The sequence below is a fragment of the Macaca nemestrina genome, chromosome 13 (genome assembly GCF_043159975.1).
Source record: "Macaca nemestrina isolate mMacNem1 chromosome 13, mMacNem.hap1, whole genome shotgun sequence".
Classification (NCBI taxonomy): Eukaryota; Metazoa; Chordata; class Mammalia; order Primates; family Cercopithecidae; genus Macaca; species Macaca nemestrina.
In genome coordinates, this window is record NC_092137.1 from 9,854,039 (window position 1) to 9,874,172 (window position 20,134).

At 49.1% G+C, this 20,134-nt stretch overlaps 1 long non-coding RNA gene across 2 annotated transcripts in view; it reads left to right on the forward strand.

Moving 5' to 3' along the window:
• LOC105486508 (uncharacterized) overlaps nt 1-18,928 on the forward strand; it is an 83,633-nt gene extending 64,705 nt beyond the window's left edge. For both annotated transcript variants that reach the window (XR_011612207.1, XR_011612208.1), the window contains one exon: nt 17,863-18,928. This is a non-coding gene — a long non-coding RNA (uncharacterized lncRNA). The remainder of the gene's footprint in view (nt 1-17,862) is intronic.
• Nucleotides 18,929-20,134: the final 1,206 nt, after the last annotated feature.

Sequence of the window (20,134 nt, forward strand, 5' to 3'; positions counted from 1 at the left end):
TTCAATCAAATGGCCCTTTATCATCTAATCCCTGCCTATTTTTGGCCATCTTCTCTCTCCTGTCTTTCCCCAAGTCCCTGTGGCACTATCAAAATCATTTACCCTAGGCTTCATCTCAGTTGATCTACTTGCTGTCCTTCCAACCCATGCTGAGGTTTTGCTTTCCTGCCTTTGTATATATTGTTCTCTCTGCCTGGAATGTCTTTCCTACTCATTTCTTATCTGATGAAGTTTACCAAAATGCTTTTTCAATGCCTTCCTCAACCCCCTAGTTGGGGTTCTCCTAGGTGCTCCCCAGCATTTTGCTCATCTCTACCATGGCTCTCCAGATGTTCTACTGACCTAATTTAGGATTCTAGTCAGGCTCCTCCACCAGATAGGCTAGGAGAGCTTCCCAAGGGCAGGAGTGCATCTAATTCATTTCTGTGTCTGCTTTCCCCTTGTCACCCACCCCAGTGGATCTAGCTTGTGTCTGACATGGAGCCAGACAATAATAGCTGAGTTCACTGAATACTGGTTATCTGCCATCTACTCTCCTATTTCATACTTATGGCAACCTTTGAATGTGGTAGAATTCCCACTCTTCAGATGAGAAAATTGAGGCTCAGAGAGGTGACATAGCCTATAAGGGCACATAACTGGAAACATCAAAGGTGAGATCCAGACCCGGTCTTTCTGACTTTAGAGCCAATGCTCTTCCACTACAATCTACATTGGGGCTCAGTAAACATTTACTGAGTAAAAGAATAAATACATGCAGAACTCCGCCAACACAGAGCATCCCCGAAGGTGGAGCCAGGGCCCCAGGCACTCGGAGGAGGCAGGCCTCTGGCAGTAGCTAAGCAGATTCCCATCTCAGATGTCAGCCCTGCCTACCCTTCTGTGCCCCCTCCCACCCCCGGGCTGGTGTTTGTGGGACAGTTTCCACTGTGTTGCCTGGGAAACGAGGCATCCTGCCACCACCACTCCCCACCTCCAGGCTGCCAACACCCACCACGCCCGGCTTGGGGGTTTTGGCTGGTTTCCCTTGTGTCCTAGTCAGCTTGAGAAACCCTCGGATGTACTTGCCGCTTTTACAGTGTGGCTTTGCTTACCCGGGTGGGAGGTGCTGCCTGGGGTGAGCTCATCACCTCTGATTCCTCAGTGCCACCCACTGACGTCTCTTGGCACTGAGTTCTTACAACTGGTTCCAGGGGATATTTGGTGGTTGATGGTCACCACCCATGTGTCATGGTCCCTGAGCATCCCCCGCCACCCCACTGCTCCCTATTTTGGCAGTTACTGTCACCCTCTAGGGATGCAGAGATGCAGTTCACCTATCTAGAGTGCGGTAATCAGATGGGGAAGTACAAGTGGCAACTGACGCCTAGAGAGCTGGAAACCTTCCCACATGGCTCCACTCACCTGGACTCTGGGAGACCTCAGCTGCCCAGCAGTGGAGGCTGGGGCAGCAGAGGGGCCAGACCTGGAGCCCAGAAGCCTGGATCTGAGTCTGACTCATCGCGAGCCTTTGGCCTTTGCAGGATTGGGCAAGCCGAGGAACTTCTCTGGTCTTAGTCTCCACCCCCCTGCTGGAGCAGGTGAGGTCAATGAGTAGGGGCACGTAACTTCCTCTCAGTAAACCCTGGGTTCCTGGAGACAGGAGAGGGAGGGTGGTTTTCTGGGGGCATTTGTTGACATTTCTAGAGAAAATCTGAGGCTTTGACAGAATCAGACCTCAGAAATGTGGGCCTGCCTTCCTGTTGTGGGGGATGGTGGCAGGAGAGTGGGGAAGGAGATGAGACCCCAGCTTTCTCTGGCTGTGGCTTGGGTAAGGCCCCCTACTCCCTGCCTGTGCTGTCTGTCCAGTAGCGGGCTCATGCGTGACTCTTTAGGGTACATGGCTATGTATATTCCTAAATCAAATTAAATCCCATTCCCGGCCGGGCGCGGTGGCTCACACCTATAATCCCAGCACTTTGGGAGGCCGAGGCAGGCGGATCGTGAGGTCAGGAGATCGAGACCATCCTGGCTAACATGGTGAAACCCCGTCTCTACTAAAAATACAAAAAATTAGCCAGGCGTGGTGGTGGGCACCTGTAGTCCCAGCTACTTGGGAGGCTGAGGCAGGAGAATGGCATGCACCGAGAAGGCGGAGCTTGCAGTGAGCTGAGATCATGACAATGCACTGCAGCCTGGGCAACAGCGCGAGACTCCATCTCAAAAAAAAAAAAAAAAAAAAATCCAATTCCTGCCCCCCACATCCTGTCATTTGGGGTACATGTAGTATCCGTTATTCCTGGGTTCTTCCCTTCCCTCTACCCCCTGTAATGTGAAAATCCAAGCTAGTTCCTGCTAAGACATCCACTGCCCCAGCTCTGGCCTCAGGCCCTGAGGAGGACTTGCTGCTTCTGAGCCTGTAGCCTAGGGCCTGGGGGTGATTGATGACCAGAGACCCTGGACCCTGAGCCCAGCCTCCCCTCCTCAGCGTCATTGTCATCAGGCAGGTTGAGGATCTGCCAGTCATATGGCTTGACTGGCTCTTCACCTGCTCCCTAGGCCCCTGAAGCCCTCTCCCCACCTCCTCCTCTAGAAGACATAGCACATGGACTCCCCAGGTCATTCAGGCTGTTAAGGAAACAAAGGTCAGGGAGGAGCAAGGCTGTAACACAAACTTCTGCAGCACAGGACAGAGCCTGGCTCTTCTGATGGGGGCAGCAGGTAGGGATAAAGCAAGGGAGAAAACCCCTTTTTCCACTTCCTTACATCTAGAGTCTCATTCCATGAGGACGCCCCATAACCATGGGATGCAGAGAGCAAGAGTTTACTTCCTCCACTTTCTAGCTGAATGAGCTTACCAGCTTCAGCTTCACCAGATGTCAAATGGGGATGATGGTCAGGCCAACAGGCTAACTCAGTGGGGTGCTGATATGGTTTAGCTGTGTCCTCACCCAAATCTCATCTGGAATTGTAGCTCACATAATTTCCATGTGTCGTGGGAAAGACCCAATGGACGTGATTGAATCGGGGGTGGGGGCAGGTCTTTCCTGTGCTGTTCTCGTGATAGTGAATAAGTCTCACAAGATCTGGCGGTTTTCTAAGGAGCAGTTCCTCTGCACACGCCCTCTTGCCTGCCACAATGTAAGACATGCCTTTGCTTCTCCTTTGCCTTCTGCCATGATTGTGAGGCCTCCCCAGCCATGTGGAACTGTGAATCCATTAAATCTCTTTCCTTAATAAATTACCCAGTCTCGGGTATGTCTTTATTAGCAGTGTGAGAACAGACTAATACAGGTGCTATTTGGCATTCTGAGTGGGATGATTGTAAAATTGCGTATCTTACCCATTTCAAAATATTTACCATGGGTACTAAATATCAGTAACACCCCCAGTCACTGTGATAACCAAAACTAAAAAATTAAATGCCTTCACATAGCTTCAAATGCCTCCTAAAGTAAGGGCAGTACCATCGCCAGGTAAAAATCACCTTAAAATTTTTTTTATATTGGCCATGTGTGGTGGCTCATGCCTGTAATCCCAGTACTTTGGGAGGTTGAGGTGGGTGGATCTCAAGGTCAAGAGATTGAGACCATCCTGACCAACATGGTGAAACCCCGTCTCGACTAAAAATACAAAAATTAGCTGGGCGTGGTAGCGCATGCCTGTAGTCTCAGCTACTCAGGAGGCTGAGGCAGGAGAATCGCTTGAACCCAGGAGGTGGAGGTTGCAGTGAGCTGAGATTACACCATTACACTCCAGCCTGGGTGACAGAGCAAGACTCCGTCTCAAATGGTTTTTAATGTCCTTTTTGCCTAAGGAAAAAACATGAAATATTGCAACCATAGAGCAATACTTCTGTCCCTTGCACGCACTAATTTATTCGTTAAACCTTTATTAGTGCCCACTGGATGTCAGGCTTGGGGAAAACAGAAAATGCGATACAGCCTCCACTTTGCAAGCTTTGGCCAGGCATGACGCAAGCCCACGGGGGAGCCTCAGCCTGGGTGGTTTCACAGCCACCTCCCATGGAGCCCCTCCACAAGGGCCCTTCAGGGTCTGTCATCCAATCATGTGTTGGTCCTTCCATCACTAGGCCCTCCTGGTCCTGTTCCTTCTCCGTGAGTGAGACGGGCAGCCAGTATTGCAGAGTCTGAGCTTTAAAAGGGTCATTCTGTCTATGATGGGGATAGTCTGGAAGACGGAGGGGAGGGCAGAGTTAGGAGGTGGTGATCCCAGGGAGGAAGTTGGAGGGAGTGGCATGGAGATGGGGATGAGGTTGAATTCTAGACACCTGCTGAAGGTACAGCCAACAGGGTTACACATCTGTCTTCGAGCTCCCCAGACCTGCAGACAAAGACTCGTTCCCGCCACAAAAGGCAGCACTGATGAGGGCGGGGGCATTGCCAGGTCCTGAGCCTCCAGCTTCCCCATCATGACAGCCCGCTGGGTGGCCAGAGTAACCCCTTTCATTTGGACTTTGATTTATTGCTGCCTGGAGATAAGATCTTCTGCTTAAAAAGGAGATTAATTGGAAATGCTCATGTTTAGAGTACGAATCTTTTTTTTTTTTTTTTTTTTTTTTTTTGAGACAGAGTCTTGCTCTATCACCTAGGCTGGAGTGCAGTGGCACAATCTCGGCTCACTGCAACCTCCGCCTCCTGGGTTCAAGCAATTCTCCTGTCTCAGCCTCCTGAGTACCTGGGACTACAGGCGCCTGCCACCACACCTGGCTAATTTTTGTATTTTTAGTAGAGACGGGATTTTACCTTGTTGGTCAGGCTGGTCTCGAACTCCTGACCTCAGGTGATCCACCCGCCTTGGCCTCTGAAAGTGCTGGGATTACAAGCATGAACCACTGCGCCTGGCCGAGGGCAAATCATTTTATTTAAAGACATTCCAGACGAAAGCCAGCACAGACAACAGTGGTGTTCTTGCCTCAGCTGAGCAGCCTCTGTTCTTGCAAACAGACCTAGTTCCGATTTCTCTGGATGTGTTTGGTTTTGCCTGTGCTGACACTTCAGGCGGGGTCCCCTGTGCATCTTGCAGGGCTGCTCCTGAGCCAGTCACCTCCATTTATACAACAGTTCCATGGAAAACCTCAGAGGAGGCTGCAAATACACACACACACACACACACACACACACACACACACACACACACACACACACACACACACAGTGCAGAATGTTTTCCCTGACTGAATGTGAGCTTATTTCTGTGCGTGTGTGCACTGTTAGAAAAAGCATTTGACTTAACAACATCTGCTTTTGAATTTTGTCATTACCATGACCTTTAATGTCTCTGGCAAGACATTAAACTCTCAGAGCCTCAGTTTTTGCAGTTGTCAAGTGGGGCCAGGTGGGCTGCTGTACGCATTAAACTGGAAGAGATCATGTATGTGAGGCCTGGCCCAGATGGCAGCGAGTGAATATCTGGTATGTTTCTACCTCCTTTGGGAAATTGATCAGCTATTCATCTTTTGGTTTGGGAATACATTTTGGAAAATGCTGGCCTAAATGTATAGGTCATTCCTCCATCATGTATGCATTCAGGACAGGAAGCACTGATCCATCACCTACTGGGTGATTGGTCACGACCTTGGAAGGTCATGACCAACATGATCTTTCCATGTTGAGGAAACAAGAAAGGCAACTGTCTTTACTTTTTGGGGCTTCAAGGTGTAGTGGGGGCAGAAGATGAATGACCAGCCTTTGCCCAGCCCCCTCAGTTAGCCTCACACTGCTCCTGTGCAAAGTCCTGAAATGCAAAGCTCATCCACCAGCTTGGCTTACACTCTGCGTGGCTCCCTAGGACCTCACAGTCAAGGCTTTGCTGACCTCAGGCCCTCAGGGCTTTGGCCCCCATTGGCCCTCGAGATCCAAATCCTCCTTGCCCTTCACCCTCCTGCAGAACCATGCCTCTAGGACGCACCCTCTGTGTCCTTGCGTGTAAATCCCCTTGAACTGCCTGTGGGCTCTCTGACCACCCAGCTTGGATTCCTCCTCCCTTCCTGCACAATCTCACCCTTTCCCACGTGTTCCTTAGACCCATCACAGGCCCTGATGTTTGTTAGGGACACGTCTCTTGCTGGGAGCCCCTTGAGGGCAGGGCCTATGTTTTGTTCATTTTGATTCCCCAGGGCCTGGCACAGGTGCTCAATCAGTTCATTTGAATTGTATATTTGCTTTAAGAAACAGCCTTCTTATTTAATTTAATTTTACTTTATTTTGTTTTATTTATTTTTCTGAGACAGAGTCTCACTCTGTTGCCCAGGCTGGAGTGCAGTGGCACAATCTTGGCTCACTGCAACCTCCACCTCCCAGGTTCAAGTGATTCTCTTGCCTCAGCTTCCTGAGTAGCTAGGATTACAGGTGCCCGCCACCACACCCAGCTAATTTCTGTATTTTTAGTAGAGACGGGGTTTCACCATGTTGGCCAGACTGGTCTCGAACTCCTGACCTCAAGTGATTCGCCCGCCTCGGCCTCCCAGAGTGCTGGAATTACAGGAGCAAGCCACAGTGCCCGGCCCAGGCTTCTTCTTTTAATGCCCCTTATTAGTCAGCAGTTTTGGAAAGAGAAACAACCTCCCACAAACCTGTGACCCTCTCACAGAGCCTGAGGCAGGAGGCAGCCCCTGGGAGGCTGGGATGCTGCTGGGACCCACGGAGCCACGGTGCCTGGTGCCTGCTGAAGCCGAGTGACCCTGTGTGGCTCCTCCTGCCCCCTCCCCTGGCCCGAGTTTTCCATTTCCATTTCTGTTTTATACATCTTGCTGCCTGGGCCCCTTCTGGCAAGTCATTTCAGAAAGAGGGAGGGGACTTGTTTTTGAGAGTTACCGATACTCCCAGAGGGCTGAGGGAAGACACTGAGGCAGGTTGAGTGCGATGGGACCGTTTCTAATGCATGGCTCTGCTCATGCCTGTCCACTGCCTGAGAGCCTTCAATATACAATAATGACAATGACATCACCATCGACAACAATAATAAAAACAGTCAATGATTGAGAGCTTCGTGTGTGCTTGGCATAGAAATAAACTCACAGATATGATCTCAAATGCCTACATTGTGAGTTAGAAATTACTACCCCCACTTTATAGTTGAGGAAATAGGAGGCTTAAAAATGAAGCAGCTTGGCCCAGGTTCCTCAGTGCAGGGGCCATGAGCAAGGCCTCTCAGAACTCTGACTGTGGGAGCGTTGGTGACCAGCAACCCTGCTGCTGCCCTTGGAAACCCATTTCCATAAGGCTATGCTTCCCCTGGGCTGCTCCTAGTCCATGGCTGGGCCTGGCAGGGACAGGGAGGAAAGGTGGAAGATGCAGGCTTCCTGTGCTGGATGACTTTTGCTGGAGGATCCCTGGCTGTCTTGCTGAGCTCAGAACTGCATTGCTTTGTGAGATCCTTGCACACAAACTTCCTTCCTTCCCTCTTTCTTTCAACCAGGGCAGTGAGGGGCTTAGCACCCGGGCCAGCAGCTGCGGAGGGTGCACTAGGTCCCCCAGCACTGCCGGCCCACCCGCACCAAGCTCGAGTTCTTGCAGGGCCTCAGCTGCCTACCTGCAGGGCAGGGCTCAGGTCCTGCAGCCCACCATGCCCGAGACCCCCCACCAGTGGGCTCCCACGCGGACCAAGCCTCCCTGACGGGCACCGCCCCCTGCTCTGCGGCCCCTGGTCCCATCAACCACACAAGGGCTGAGGAGTGCAGGCACAGGGCGTGGGACTTGTGGGCAGCTCTGCCTGCGGCCCTGGCACAGGATCCACTAGGTGAAGCCAGCTGGGCTCCTAAGTTGGGTGGGGACTTGGAGAACTTTTATGTCTAGCTAGAGGATTGTAAATGCACCAATCAGCATTCTGTGTCTAGCTCAAGGTTTGTAAATGCACCAATCAGTGCTCTGTATCTAGCTAATCTAGTGGGGACTTGGAGAACTTTTCTGTCTAGCACTCTGTGTCTAGCTAAACGATTGTAAACGCACCAATCAGCACTCTGTGTCTAGCTCAGGGATTGTAAACACACCAATCAGCACTCTGTCAAAACAGACCAATCAGCTCTCTGTAAAATGGACTAATCAGCAGGATGTGGGTGGGGTCAGATAAGGTAATAAAAGCAGGCTGCCTGAGCCAGCAGCGGAAACGCACTCGGGTCCTCTTCCACATTGTGGAAGCTTTGTTCTTTCACTCTTTACGATAAATCTTTGCTGCTCCTTACTCTTTGGGTCCATGCCGTCTTCATGAGCTGTAACACTCATGGCAAGGGTCTGCAGCTTCACTCCTGAAGCCAGCGAGACCATGAACCCATGGGGAGGAACGAACAATTCCAGACGTGTGCTGCCTTTAAGAGCTGTAACACTCACTGCAACAGTCCGCATCTTCATTCTTGAAGTCAGGGAGACTAAGAACCCACCAATTCTGGACACATTTTGGCAACCACGAAGGGCCTATCGTCTATTGCCAAGCAGTGAGACTATCGTCAAGTGGTGAGACCATTGCCTATCGCCAAGCGGTGAGTATCAACGGACCCCTTTTGCTTGCTATTCTGTCCTATTTTTCCTTAGAATTCGGGGGCTAAATACCAGGCACCTGTCGGCCAGTTAAAAGTGACTAGCACGGCCACCGGACTAAAGACACGGGTGTCAGGCTTTCTGGGAAAGGGCTCTCTAACAACCCCTGACTCTTCGGAGTTGGGAGTGTTGGTTTACCTGGAACCAGCTTCCACTTTTCCCGTACTTCTGGGCTAAACCAAGGGTCAACAGAGAGGAAAGCCATGCAGCTCAGGGGTCCTGACAACAAGTTGGTTGACCCTGCGGCCATGAGCGGAACTCTAAAAAGGCATGTCGCCCAAGCGAGACTCGCCCATCTATCTTATCTATCCTGACCCTTTTCCTCCTGGGTCCTAATGCCTGCCAGACAAACTTCCTCTCACCTCTCTTCTGTGAGACTAGTCCCGCTTCTAAAAACCACCCACTGTCTCTGGTGCTTTAGTTTCTCCTATAAGAATGACTTCTAGCATAAACTCCAGGACTCTGCTGCCTTCTTTAGGCACCAGGGCTCCCAATCAGAAAGACATAATTTTTGCCTAAAGCCCTGTCATGGGGGGACTATCTGGAATTTTAGGATCGCTCCTCGGTCAAGCAGGCCTAACAAAAGCTATTCCTGAAGCTAGGATGTGAGGAGCCTCAGAAATTGTATCCTTCCTATTCATAGAAGTGACGGCAAAAGTTGTCACTCTTCCAACTCTGGAGATCCCTTCCCTCCCTCAGGGTATGGCCCTCTGCTTCATTTTTGGGGCATAACATCTCTATAGGATGGGGGTAAAGTCCCAATACTAACAGGAGAATGCTTAGGACTCTAACAGGTTTTCGAGAATGCATGGGTAAAGGCCACTAAATCCGATTTTTCTTGGTCCTCTTTGTGGTCTAGGAGGACAGAAAAGGGTGCAGGTTTTCGAGAATGCATTGGTAAGGGCCACTAAATCCAACATTCATCAGTCCTCTTTGTGATGTAAGAGGAAAACTAGTGTTTCTGCTGCTGCATCGGTGAACACAACTATTCTGATCAGCAGGTCCAGGGACTGCTGCAGGTTCTTGGGCAGAGGGAGAAACAAAAACCAAAACTGCGGGTGGTTTTGTCTTTCAGATGGGAAACACTCAGGCATCAACAGGCTCACCCTTGAAATGCCTCCTAAGCCATTGGGACCAATTTGACCCACAAACCCTGAAAAAGAGGTGGCTCATTTTTTTCTGCACTACAGCTTGGCCCCAATATTCTCTCTCTGATGGGGAAAAATGGCCACCTGAGGGAAGTACAAATTACAGTACTATCCTGCAGCTTGACCTTTTCTGTAAGAGGGAAGGCAAATGGAGTGAAATACGTTATGTCCAAGCTTTCTTTTCATTGAGGGAGAATCCACAACTATGCAAAGCTTGCAATTTACATCCCACAGGAGGACCTCTCAGCTTACTCCCATATCCTAGCCCTCCCTATAGCTCCCCTTCCTATTAATGATAATCCTTCTCTAATCGCCCCTGCCCAGAAGGAAATAAGCAAGGAAATCTCCAAAGGACCACAAAAACCCCCAGGCTATCGGTTATGCCCCCTTCAAGTTGTAGGGGGAGGGGAATTTGGCCCAACCCGGGTACATGTCCCTTTCTCCCTCTCTGATTTAAAGCAGATCAAGGCAGACCTTGGGAAGTTTTCAGATGATCCTGATAGGTACATAGATGTCCTATAGGGTCTAGGGCAAACCTTCGACCTCGTTTGGAGAGATGTCATGCTACTGTTAGATCAAACCCTGGCCTTTAATGAAAAGAATGTGGCTTTAGCTGCAGCCCGAGAGTGTGGAGATACCTGGTATCTTAGTCAAGTAAATGATAGAATGACAGCTGAAGAAAGGGACAAATTCCCTACCGGTCAGCAAGCCATCCCCAGTATGGATCCCCACTGGGACATTGACTCAGGTCATGGGGACTGGAGTCGTAAACATCTATTGACCTGTGTTCTAGAAGGACTAAGGAGAATTAGAAAAAAGCCCATGAATTATTCAATGATGCCCACCATAACTCAGGGAAAAGAAGAAAATCCTCTGCCTTCCTTGAGCGGCTACGTGAGGCCTTACGAAAATATACTGCCCTGTCACCTGAATCACTTGAGGGTCAATTGATTCTAAAAGATAAGTTTTTTACCCAGTCAGTCACAGATATCAGGAGAAAGCTCCAAAAGCAAGCCCTGGGCCCTGAACAAAATTTGGAGGCATTATTAAACCTGGCAACCTTGGTGTTCTATAATAGGGACCAAGACGAAAAGGTCCAAAAGGAAAAGTGAGATAAGAGGCTGCAGCCTTAGTCATGGCCGTCAGACAAACAAACCTTGGTGGTTCAGAGGGGACAGAAAATGGAGCAGGCCAATCACCTGGTAGGGCTTGTTATCAGTGTGGTTTATTAGGACACTTTAAAAAAGATTGTCCAATGAGAAACAAGCTGCCCCCTTGTCCATGTCCACTATGCAGAGGCAATCACTGGAAGGTGCACTGCCCCAGAGGATGAAGGGCCAGGAAATTGACTTCCTCCTGGATACTGGCGTGGCCTTCACAGTGTTAATCTCCTGGATGACTGTCCTGGATGACTGTCCTTAAGGTCCGTTACCATCCGAGGAATCCTGGGACAGCCTGTAACCAGGTATTTCTCCTACCTCCTCAGTTGTAATTGGGAGACTTTGCTCTTTTCACATGCCTTTCCTGTTATGCCTGAAAATCCCACACCTTTATTACGGAGAGATATATTAGCCAAGGATGGAGCTATTATATACATAAATATGGGGAACAAGTTACCCATTTGTTGTCTCCTACTTGAAGAGGGAATCAACCCTGAAGTCTGGGCATCGGAAGGACAATTTGGAAGGGTAAAAAATGCCCGCCCAGTCCAAATCAGGTTAAAAGATCCCACCACTTTTCCTTATCAAAGGCAGTATCCCTCAAGGCCTCAAGCTCATAAAGTATTACAGGATATTGTTAAACATTTAAAAGCTCAAGGTTTAGCAAGGAAATGCAGCAGTCCTTGCAACACCCCAAATTCTGGGAGTACAAAAACTGAATGGTCAGTGGAGACTAGTGCAAGATCTTAGACTCATCAATGAGGCAGTAATTCCTCTATATCCAGTTGTACCAAACCCCTATACCTGGCTCTCTCAAATACCAGAGGAAGCAGAATGGTTCATGGCTCTGGACCTCAAGGATACCTTCTGTATTCCCCTGCACTCTGACTCGCAGTTTTTCTTTACCTTTGAGGATTCCACAGACCAAATGTCCTAACACGTGGACAGTCTTGCCCCAAGGGTTTAGGGATAGCCCTCACCTGTTTGGTCGGGCACTGGCCCAAGATCTAGGCCACTTCTCAAGTTCAGGCACTCTGGTCCTTCAATATGTGGAGGATTTACTTTTAGCTACCAGTTCAGAAGCCTCATGCCAGCAGGCTACTCTAGATCTCTTGAACTTTCTAGCTAATCAAGGGTACAAGGCATCTAGGTTGAAGGCCCAGCTTTGCCTACAGCAGGTCAAATATCTAGGCCTAATCTTAGCCAGAGGGATGAGGGCCCTCAGCAAGGAACAAATGCAGCCTATACTGGCTTATCCTTACCCTAAGACATTGAAACAGTTGTGGGGGTTCCTTGGAATTGCCGACTTTTGCCAACTATGGATCTCCGATACAGCAAGATAGTCGGGCCCCTCTATACTCTAATCAAGGAAACCCAGAGGGCAAATAGTCATCTAGTAGAATGGGAACCAGAGGCAGAAACAGCCTTCAAAACCTTAAAGCAGGCCCTAGTACAAGCTCTAGCCTTAAGCCTTCCGACAGGACAAAACTTCTCTTTATACGTCAGAGAGAGAGCAGGGGTAGTTCTTGGAGTCCTTACTCAGACTCGTGGGACAACCCCGCTACCAGTGGCATACCTAAGTAAGGAAATTGATGTAGTAGCAAAAGGCTGACCTCACTGTTTAAGGGTAGTTGCAGCAGTGGCTGTCTTAGTGTCAGAGGCTACCAAGATAATACAAGGAAAGGATCTCACTGTCTGGACTACTCATAATGTAAATGGCATACTAGGTGGGAAAGGAAGTTTATGGCTATCAGAAAACTGCCTACTTAGATACCAGGTGCTACTCCTTGAGGGACCGGTGCTTCAAATACGCATGTGCATGGCCCTCAACCCTGCCACTTTTCTCCCAGAGGATGGGGAACCAATTAAGCATGACTGCCACCAAATTATAGTCCAGATTTATGCTGCCCAAGATGATCTCTTAGAAGTCCCCTTAGCTAATCCTGACCTTAACCTATATACTGATGGAAGTTCATTTGTGGAGAATGGGATACGAAAGGCAGGTTACGCCATGGTTAGTGAGGTAACCATACTTGAAAGTAAGCCTCTTCCCCCAGGCACCAGTGCCCAGTTAGCAGAACTAGTAGCACTTACCCGAACTTTAGAACTGGGAAAGGGAAAAAAGAATAAATGTGTATACAGATAGCAAGTACGCTTATCTAATCCTACATGCCCATGCTGCAATATGGAAAGAAAGGGAGTTCCTAACCTTGGGGAACCCCCATTAAATACCACAAGGAAATCATGGAGTTACTGCACACAGTGCAAAAACCGAAGAAGGTGGCAGTCTTACACTGCCAAAGCCATCAAAAAGGGGAAGGAGAAGGGAGAACAGCAGCATAAGCAGCTGGCAGAGGCAGCAAAAAGAGAGAAAGAGACAGAGAGAGAGAGAGAGCGGAAGAGTCAGAGAGAAAAAGAGGGAGTCAGAAAGAGAAGAGAGACAATGAAGAAGTCAAAAACAGAGATAGAAATAGTAAAGAAAAAACAGTGTACCCTATTCCTTTAAAGGCCAGGGTAAAGTTCTGTCTACCCAGCCAAGGTATATTCTTATGTGGAACGTCGACCTATATCTGCCTCCCCACTAACTGGACGGGCACCTGCACCTTAGTCTTTCTAAGTCCCAACATTAACGTTGCCACAGGAAATCAGACCTTTTCAGTACCCCTCAAAGCTCAAGTCCGTCAGCACAGAGCATACAACTAATATCCCTACTTATAGGGTTAGGAATGGCTACTGCTACAGGAACCAGAATTAGCCGGTTTATGTACTTCATTATCCTACTACCACACACTCTCAAAGGATTTCTCAGTTTGCAAGAAATAACAAAATCTATCCTTACTTTACAATCCCAAATACTCTTTAGTAGCAGTGACTCTCCAAAACTGTCGAGGCCTAGACCTCCTCACTGCTGAGAAAGGAGGACTCTACACCTTCTTAGGGGAAGAGTGTTGTTTTTATACTAACCAGTAAGGGATAGTACGAGATGCCACCCAGCATTTACAGGAAAAGACTTCTGAAATGAGACACCTTTCAAACTCTTATACCAACCTCTGGAGTTGGGCAACATAGCTTCTCCTCTTTCTAGGTCCCGTGGCAGCCATCTTGCTGTTACTCGCTTTTGGACCCTGTATTTTTAACCTTCTTGTCAAATTTGTTTCCTCTGGAATCGAGGCCATCAAGCTACGGATGGTCTTACAAATGGAACCCCAATGAGTTCAACTAACAACTTCTACTGAGGACCCCTGGACCGACCCGCTGGCACCTTTACTGGCCTAGAGAGCTTCCCTCTGGAGGACACTGCAACTGCAGGGCCCCCTCATCGCCCCTGTCCAGCAGGAAGTAGCTAGAGTGTCATCGACCAAATTCCCAACAGCAATTGGGATGTCCTGTTTAGAGGGGGGGATTGAGAGGTGACAGTGTGCTGGCAGCCCTGGCAGCCCTCACTCACTCTTGGCACCTCCTCGACCTCAACACCCACTCTGGCCGTGCTTGAGGAGACCTTCAGCCTGCCACTGCACTGTGGGAGCCCCTCTCTGGGCTGGCCAAGGCCGGAACAGACTCCCTCTGCTTGTGGGGAGATGTGGAGGGAGAGGTATGGGCAGGAACTGGGGCTGTGTGCAGCGTTTGTGGGCCAGCGTGAGTTCCAGGTGGGCATGGGCTTGGTGGGCCCTGCACTCAGAGCGGCCAGCCAGCGCCACTGGCCCTGGGCAGTGAGGGGCTTAGACCCAGGCCAGCAGCTGCAGAGGGTGCACTGTGTCCCCCAGCACTGCCGGCCCACCTGCACCATGCTCGAGTTCACACCAGGCCTCAGCGGCCTCCCCACGGGGCAGGGCTTGGGACCTGCAGCCCACAAAGCCCAAGCCCCCCCACCGGTGGGATCCTGCACAGCCCGAGCCTTCCCGATGGGTGCTTCCCCCTGCTCCACAGTGCCCGGTCCCATCGACCACCCAAGGGCTGAGGAGTGCAGGTGCGCAGTGCAGGATTGGCAGGCAGCTCCACCCACGGCCCTGGCATGGGATCCACTAGACGAAGCTAGCTGGGCTCCTGAGTCGGGTAGGGACTTGGAGAACTTTTATGTCTAGCTAGAGGATTGTAAATGCACCACTCAGCAGTCTGTGTCTAGCTCAAGGTTTGTAAATATACCAATCAGTACTCTGTATCTAGCTAATCTAGTGAGGACTTGGAGAACTTTTCTGTCTAGCACTCTGTGTCTAGCTAAAGGATTGTAAATGCACCAGTCAGTACTCCGTGTCTAGCTCAGGGATTGTAAACACACCAATCAGCAACTTGTGTCTAGCTCAAGGTTTGTAAATACACCAATCAATACTCTGTATCTAGATAATCTAGTGGGGACTTGGAGAACTTTTCTGTCTAGCACTCTGTGTCTAGCTAAACGATTGTAAATGCACCAATCAGCACTCTGTGTCTAGCTCAGGGATTGTAAACGCACCAATCAGCACTCTGTCAAAAGGGACCAATTAGCTCTCTGTAAAATGGACCAATCAGCAGGATGTGGATGGGGTCAGATAAGGGAATAAAAAGAGGCTGCCCGAGCCAGCAGTGGAAACCGGCTTGGGTCCCCTTCCACACTGTGGAAGCTTTGTTCTTTCACTCTTTACAATAAATTTTGCTGCTGCTTACTCTTTGGGTCCACGCCACCTTCATGAGCTGTAACACTCGTGGCAAAGGTCTGCAGCTTCACTCCTGAAGCCAGCAAGACCATGAACCCACCAGGAGGAACAAACAACTCCAGACGTGCTGCCTTTAAGAGCTGTAACACTCACTGTGACAGTCCGCGGCTTCATTCTTGAAGTCAGCGAGACCAAGAACCCATCAATTCCGGACACAATAGGATCTGAATGCAAGTGAACCCTGCAACTCCTGGATTGCATGCCCTCAAAGGGACGTGGTGGTGGTGCTCCTTCATGGACTCCGTGAGATGGCGACACCTGGGGGGTGGCAGAGCAATCAGACAGAAGGAGACTGGGTCCCTGCTAACTTTGCAGTGCAGAGGCGCCATGCCTTCTTAGACTTCTTCGTGGGAGAGACAGTCTTGCGTCTTGTTTAAATCGCTGATACTCTGAATATCTGTTACACTTACACAGCCAAACTCAGTATCTCAACTGATTCAGAATTGAATTTTGGCTTGGTTGACAAAGCATTAGATTGTACAGGGCCTCAAAACCCACATCATTAGTAGAAGGAAGGTTAATTGCAGAAGCAGTCCCATTTGGCTCAACTTTATCAGTGACAAAATGATGAGTTGTTTTTCTGTTAAAACAGCCCCAGGTTGCAAGGCAGGTAACCTGAGCATGTCCAGATGAGCTAAGTGTGCCCGACTGATGACCCCAGAGCCGGATGGAATGGAAAACAGATGGAAACTGAGTACTAGAAGCCAGGAATGGGGACCAAATGAGGAAGCCAGTGGTGCCCTGTTTTGTTGCAGCACACACTTAAGAGCCAAGAACTTTTTTTTTTTTTTTTTTTTTTTTTTGAGACAGAGTCTCACTTTGTTGCTGGAGTGCAGTGGGTCAAGCTTGGCTCACTTCAGCCTCCACCTCCCAGGTTCAAGCGATTCTCCTGCCTCAGCCTCCCACGTAGCTGGGATTACAGGCACTTGCCACCATGCCTGGATAATCTTTGTATTTTTAGTAGAGACTGGGTTTCACCATGTTGGCCAGGCTGGTTTCAAACTCTTGACCTCAAGTGATCTGCCTGCCTTGGCCTCCCAAAGTGCTGGGATTACAGACGTGAGCCACTGCACCTGGCCAAGAGCCAAGGACCTGTCATGGCCTCTTTGCATGAACCTATCAGATCATGCTTCTTTGCACCTTCTTGTCTCTTTCACTGTTACTCTCTGCCTATAAAACCCATCCCCAGACCCCAGCTCAGGGAGACAGATTTGGGTGTTGGCTCCTGTCTCCTTGTAAGCCAGCTTACAATAAAGCTTTTGCTGTTCTCAAAAGCGAGTGCCATAATATTAGCCTCTGTGTACTTCAGGCAGCAAGCCCATTGCTGGGTAACAGTAGCCCAGAGTGGAGGGAGAACGAGCAGGAGGCAGAGGAGCACAGTGGCCACAAGCACGGTGAACCGTTCTAGTGTGGTGCTTGGCACAAAGGAAGCCCTTAGGAAAGGCAGGGGTTACCCTTATGGCTATTACTACTGTGATTATGGAAGCCAGTCATGCAGGGGTGTAGCAAGATTAGGATTAGCACTGAGTGTGGAGCAATGTCTGCCGTGGTCTGAAAGTGAGGCAAGAGCCTGATCTGGGGCTGAGAAATAGTTTGAATCAGTTGTGGAGCAGCAAGTTGATTAGACAGCAGGGAAAAAATCAACCCCAAGGCAGCAGAGATGCTTTTCTAGCCCCACAGGGGAAGACTTCCGGCCTGCAAGGTAGACACCATCCTGCTCAAGCCTTGAAGGCCCAGGGAAAACGGGAATCAGCCACCATGTTGGGTGGTTTGGGCCACTGCATCAGCACCTCTGAGCCCTGGCACTGCCCGCTGTGACTGCAGGAGCAGGGGGATTTCTCAGCCAGAGTGACCCATTTTGGATGCCAGTACCATGGGAGGACTCCAGTGGTCAGCTCTTTCCTTCCCTTGTCCTATGTGTGCCTTGAGGTTGGCAGCTAAGTCACACCTGACCTGCCCCCCATGCAGGAGTCACTGGGAGGACAGGATAAAAGCAGCTCCTCAGCCTGGCACCTGGGGTTCTTCACAACCTGCAGCCCCCAGTCTAGCTCCTGCTTCACCCTCAGCCGGATGCTCCTCCCACCATCACACCAAGCCCCACCCTTGAAACTGTGCTTTTGCCTGGGCCATTCCTTTGAGCCTTTCCCTCTTCTCCCTCTGGCCAGCTCCTATTCATTCTGCAGTGCTCAGTCCAACATCACCCCTGGGAAGCTCAGCTTTCTTCATTGCTCCCTCCTCTCCTGGGACCCCGCTCATAGGTGTCTTTTACTAGACAGAAGGCTCCCGAAGAGCCAGGATTCTCATCTACTTTTTTCTCCATCCCCATCAGGCCGCAAAATGCATGGCACAGGGAAGGGTTTGATAACTTTTTGACGGATGAACAAAGAAGATTCAAGCCACTTGTCAACAAGCCCAAAGTGAAAATGCAGAAAATGACAGGAAATCATCCAGAGACACTTGTGACAGGGATGAGAACTGTCACTGTTGAGAGGTGCTGCGGAGATGGGTGTCCACGGATGACTGTTGGGAGGCTGACTGCGGGGATGTGGCGCCATTAGCTCAAGAGTGGGCAACTCCCTACCACGCTGGTGGCGCCAGTCAGGACAGGACAATCTTACTGCAGTGGCACGGCGCCCTGATCCCTGACCCCATGTAGGTGTTTTACTTTAGCTAATGCTGCAGAGATAATGCAGACAGGGAAATTGAGGCCCCAGTGCTGAGCAGACCAATCACCTCGTTATAAGCAGTGAGGGTTTCTGGCTCCACTCCTGGGCCCCAAACCACTGTGGGCTCACGAAGAATCTTCCAGAGTTGGAGTCAGAATGTCTGGGTTTGAGTGTAGCCTCCACCCCTTAATGACTTTGCATTGATAATTCCATTCCCTGAGCCTCATTCTACCCATCTATAAAATGGGGAGAAATAGTCTATTTCCTGGTTACTTCACTGAGATGTTGTGTCAAAAAATAATATATGTAATAAAATGCTTTCCTAAGTAAAAAAAGATTTCCTAAGTAAAACACAGATTTTATTTTATATTTTTAGTTAAGGTTTGCAAAATTAGATGACAGACTAGGAAATCCGGACTACAGTGTGTGATCAGGAACGTTATGATTTCAAAAGAAAACATACTTCAGAAAAACCTTACATGTGAGGCAGATATGATGAGATCTAATAACTGGTGGGCATTGGTTGAGTGAGTTCTGTCTTACCTTGTGTTTATCTTTTGAAATCCAGGTAAGCTTGGCCAGGAGCTGTGGCTCATGTCAATAATCACAGCAGTTTGGGAGGCTGAGGCAGGAAGATCTCTTGAGCCCAGGAGTTCGAGACCAGCCTGAGCAGCATAGTGAGACGTCATCTCTACAAAAAAATAAAACAAAATAAAATAAAATAAAATCTAGATAATCTGACCTGGTGACATAAGAACACACACACACACCACACAACACACACTATGCACAGCACACATACACACACACACACACACACAGCCTGGCCAGTCTTTGGCTCCTAGGATAAGTCTCAACACCAGGCTTTGTGATTCCACATGAGCTATTTCAAATTTTACCTTTACCAAACACAGTAGGTAAAATCCTAGTTTCAGGCATAGCTTCTTGGACAGAGAGACGTATTATTATTGTTACCACTAAAAATAAAAGTAGGAGAATATTTGCCTCACATATAATAGCTAATGGGTTTGTATACTCAATATAAAAGAATACTTATTAAAAAATAAATCAGGAAAAATATTCCAGCAGAAAACATGGACAACAGACCCAATACAAGAAGTGTAAATATAGGCCGGGCGTGGTGGCTCACACCTCTAATCCCAGCACTTTGGGAGGCCAAGGCGGGCAGATCACCTGAAATCAGGAGTTCAAGACCAGCCTGGCCGACATGGTGAAACCCCATCTCTACTAAAAAAAATACAAAAATTAGCCGGGTGTGGTGGCTTATTCCTGTAATCCCAGCTAGTCGGGAGGCTGAGGCAGGAGAATCGCTTGAACCTGGGAATTGGAGGTTGCCGTGAGCCAAGATCACACCACTGTCCTCAATCTTGCGTGACAGAGCGAGAGTCCATCTCAAAAAAAAATAGTAAGTGTAAAAATGCAATAAGCATTCCTACAGACACTTAACCTCATTAATGATTAAAAATTCATGTTAAAATAATAAGAAAATACAATGCTTTGGCTATGAAACCAAGAGTATAAATATGGTAATATAGGGCCAGGCACAGTGGCTCATGCCTATGATCCCAGCACTTTGGGAGGCCAGAGTCAGTGGATCCTCTGAGCTCAGGAGTTTGAGACCAGCATGGGCAACATAGCGAGACCACCCCCCATCTCTACAAAAATTAAAAATTAGCTGGGCATGGTGATGCACGCCTGTGGTCCCAGCTACTTGGGAGGCTGAGGCAGGAGGATCATTGAGCCCAGGAATTTGAGGCTGCAGTGAGCCATGATCATGTTACTGTACTCCAGCCTGGACAAGAGAGTGAGACCTTATCTCTAAAAAAGAAAATACGACAACATATATCAAAAGTCACAAAAGTGCATTTGCCACAGTTTTATTTCTAAGAAAAATCTATGAAATTAGAAAATGCT